This window comes from Apium graveolens, chromosome 5, assembly GCF_009905375.1.
Source record: "Apium graveolens cultivar Ventura chromosome 5, ASM990537v1, whole genome shotgun sequence".
Classification (NCBI taxonomy): domain Eukaryota; kingdom Viridiplantae; phylum Streptophyta; class Magnoliopsida; order Apiales; family Apiaceae; genus Apium; species Apium graveolens.
Window position 1 is genome coordinate 275,838,135 of NC_133651.1, and position 4,549 is coordinate 275,842,683.

Sequence of the window (4,549 nt, forward strand, 5' to 3'; positions counted from 1 at the left end):
CCTGTGCCCGTTACTTATCATCCCAATAACAAAAATCATCCCAATTTTAGCTGGATCAATAATCAGAATGCTGTTCAGCAACCATATTATCAAGCTGCAAGTAAACAGTTTAATCCACCTGGATTCCAGCAACCTCAGCAATTTGCTCAAAGGCAAACATATTCTCAACAAGGAGGTGTTGCTCCACCTTCTACTACTGATTTCGAGGAGTTAAAGCTGTTATGCAAAAGTCAGGCTGTTTCTATCAAGACCTTGGAAAATCAAATTGGACAAATAGCCAATGCCTTGCTCAATCGTCAACCTGGCACACTTCACAGCGATACTGAAGTGCCGGGCAGGAAGGAAGCTAAAGAGCATGTCAAAGTTGTCACCTTAAGGTCTGGAGAAGTTGATGATGCTAAAAAAGCAAAAGATGTTGAAGTTGAAGATGTAGATGAAGAAGGAAAGCAAAAGGAGAAAGAGGGGGAACCAAGGAAGACTACTGTTGAACACACTCTGCCTGAGGGTAATACAGGGGAGAAACAGCTCTATCCTCCACCACCTTTTCCTAAGCGATTGCAAAAACAAAAGCTGGACAAACAATTTGGTAAGTTTCTAGAGGTGTTCAAGAAACTTCACATTAACATTCTGTTTGCCGAGGCTCTTGAGCAAATGCCTAGTTATGTAAAATTCATGAAAGGTACTCTTTCGAGGAAGGTGAAACTGGATGATCTTGATACCGTTGCTCTGACGGAAGAGTGCAGTGTCGTTCTGCAACAAAAGTTAGCTCCAAAGCATAAGGATCCAGGTAGCTTCACCATTCCTTGCACCATTGGCAAGTTGTCATTTAACAAGTGCCATTATGATTTGGGTGCAAACATCAATTTGATGTCGTTGTATATCTTCAAAAAGCTGAATTTGCCTGATCCGAAGCCCACCTACATGTCTCTACAATTGGATGATCGTTCGATTACATACCCACGAGGCATTGTGGAGGACATGCTAGTAAAGGTGGACAAGCTCATATTCCCTGCAGATTTTGTCATTCTGGATTTCGATGAAGATAAGAAGATTATCATAATCTTGGGAAGACCTTTCTTGGCTACATGTCGTACCTTGATAGATGTGCAAAAAGGTGAACTCACTATGAGGGTGCAAGATCAAGATATGACATTCAATGTGTTCAATGCGATGAAATTCCCTACAGAAGATGAGGAGTGCTTCAAGGTGGATTTGGTTGATTCTGCAATTATTTCAGAACTTGATCATGTGCTAAGGTTTGATGCCTTAGAAAAAGCCTTATTGGGGGATTTTGACAGTGAAGATGACGAAGGCAATGAGCAGCTACAATATCTAAATGCTTCTTCTTGGAAATGAAAGCTAGACATGCCATTTGAATCTCTTGGTAATACTGATCTCAAGAATGCCGAGGGAAAGCTCAAACCATCTATTGAGGAAGCACCTACTTTGGAGCTTAAACCATTACCTGAACACTTCAGGTATGTTTTTTTAGGTGATGCATCTACTTTTCCTGTTATTATTGCATATGACCTCTCAGGTAGTGATGAGGACAAGCTCTTGAGGATTTTGAGAGAATTCTAATCGGCCATCAGATGGACTATAGCAGATATAAAAGGGATCAGCCTTTCGTACTGCATGCATAAAATTCTGCTAAAGGAAGGTAGCAAGCCGACTATTGAGCAACATAAAAGGCTTAATTCTATCATGAAAGAAGTGCTGAAGAAAGAAATTCTAAAGTGGCTGGATGCAGGAATTATATATCATATTTCTGACAGTTCTTGGGTGAGCCCCGTGCAATGTGTACCTATGAAATGAGGTATTACTGTGGTAGAAAATGAGAAGAACGAGCTCATCCCCACTTAACAGTCACAAGATGGAGGGTGATAATGATGATGATTCGTCTGAGTAGGTATACCCTGTGTTCCTTTCTATTACCTTCACTGGGGACAGTGAAGATTTTAAGTTTGGGGGTGGTAGTTAAGGAGCATATTTGTGTGTGTGTCATGTAGTTGCATTTTCATGATTAGTTTAGCTCATTTAGTTGTATATTTTTGCCATATAGTTTTTTTTATAATTTTTTATTTTTTAGCTTTATTTATCATGTCATGTAGCTCATGCATAGACCATGATCCCTTTGTGTTGCTTTATCGATTAATGTGTGATATTGATACGAGTGTAGTGATAGCGCTAAAGTGATGTGAATCTTGTTAGGTTGATATGCATGCTAAAAATGCTTGTAATTTCACTAAGTCTTAGAGTATGCTTAAGGACTAGATTGTTGTCATGGTTTGATGGTTTTTGAGGTTAATCTATTGCTTATACTTAGAATGCATGATAGGCTCTTAATGATAAAAGACATGAAAAGATAAAAATTGGAAAAAAATTGGAATTCATTGCTAGTTGTGGCTAGGCGTCAAATGGCTAGTAGCCGGCTCGTATTGTATACGAGTAGCCTAGGGTTGAGCAAGATGGAGCGAAACGCACTTGCTCGGAATTAAAGAAAAGAAAAAAAAAAGAAAAAAAAAAAGAAAAGAACGAAAAAAATATGGTTAATGCATAATTGATCACGAGTTGGCTCTTTGGTATTCGAGTTATTAAGTTCTTAGGGGACTTTGTGCCTAGTGATTTAAGGCTTTTATTAGTCTGGGATCCGCTAACCTAACGCTCGCTAAATGGGTACCATTGCATAAGTCTTTTGTGGACCTCACTCATTGCACGATCAAATAAGCATTTGTTTTATGTGTTGAATAAAAGCATGATTCCGTATGAAACTCTAATAATCTTGAAGTGTTATAAGTCATTTTGTGTCTAGAATATATTCTTCGTATAAGCTTGTAATTTCCTTGAGGATAATTAAGTTATGGTGATTGATCTAGTTTCGAAGCATATTTATTAAGCATTCGCACACACCACATTTCTAGTTGTATGTTAGCTTGTGTGATTTGATTGATCTTTAGTCGCCTAATTGCATTTATTGATATGTCATGTGTTGGTTGGTTTAGTCATCGCGAGGGGATCACTGCATTCATATAAGTTGTATTCATGCATGTTTTTATTCTATTTTTGAGTCTGTGATGCTTGAGGACAAGCATCGATTCAAGTTTGGGGGTGTGATAAGTGGCATTTTATACCACTTAGAGTGTCTCATAACGGCTTGAATTGGTGTCTTGAACTCGAGTATTTTGTGTATTTGACGCGTTTTCTAGTGTTTTTCCATTTCAGGGTATAACTTGCTTAGATAGGTAGTTTTCATCAAATAAAGCTTAAGGAAGTGCTTGGAATCAGTCTAGGGGAGATGAGCGAAGAAATCAGCAAAAAACAGAAGCAAAATAAAATATTTTCCAGAAGGGTAGCAGGCGACCGCCTGCAGGGGAATTTTAGAATCTGGATTTTATTAATTCTATTACAATTGGGCTTCTGTTAGCGTTGGTTCTCCTGAGCTATTATATAAACCTTATAGGAAGACGTTTTCTTCATAGTGGAGATAATCAAGAGCGAAGGCAAGAAGATTGAGAAGACCTTTCTAGCACGCAACAACGAAGAAGAGGAAGCATACGTTTATCTTGTGATTCTTTTAATTCGTTGTAACAGTGGATACTAGTTTTCTTTATGCTTTGAACCTTAATACTCTTGTGCCATACTTCATTATTTATTAAGTATTTTTATTAGTTTATATCGTTGTGTTATTATCATGCTTTCATATGAACCCATGGTGATGATGAGTTCTATTATGGGTTAATCGTGATCATGGGATCCTAGCGGATATACTATGGATTTCTTTAGTTAATTGTTTAATACCTTGGTATGTGGTGATTGTATGATGTCTAGCATAGGTTGTGCTTATTCGTCTTATGTGCGTCGCGAACATGTAAGATAGCCTGTTAATCTCTTGTGAAGCGACAGTGAATCTTAAGATTTAGAACTTGACATGCTAGCATAGGTTCATGTGTTGTATTCATGATTGGTGGGTAACTGTAACCGTTTTACTTGCCCTGTATAATCATCATGAATAACTTGCGCTTAAATCGTTATATTGTCAAATTCTGTAGACATATAGGGTCTCAACATAATTGATGTATATTCAACTTCTATCTTAATTGTGGATGCTTGGTAGAATGGTATACGTACAACAAAAGCTGGCGTTTATCAGTTTCGTGTTGTTCGATTAATATAATCACCATTACATGCTAAGGTTAATAACAATAACTATTGAATGAAGTAGTAATGAAGTCAGGATCTCATGTGTGTTTAATATTGTTAATTTAAATGTTTAATTCTCGTAGTTCATATTAGTTAACCAACCTTAATCGTTATTGTCTTGACATCGAAGAATAATCATACATTGGTGAGTAAGTGTTAAGTAGATATAATTAATCAGAGTGTCTGTGGGAACGAACTATAAATTATTCTATATTACTTGTGAATGCGTATACTTGCGTGATTTATTTAGTGCATGCTTTGTGCCTAACACAGGGCTAGTTTTACAAAGCCCCTATGGGTTCTTGATTGAATATGCTATGAAGCTAGACTTCCAAACTACAAACAATGA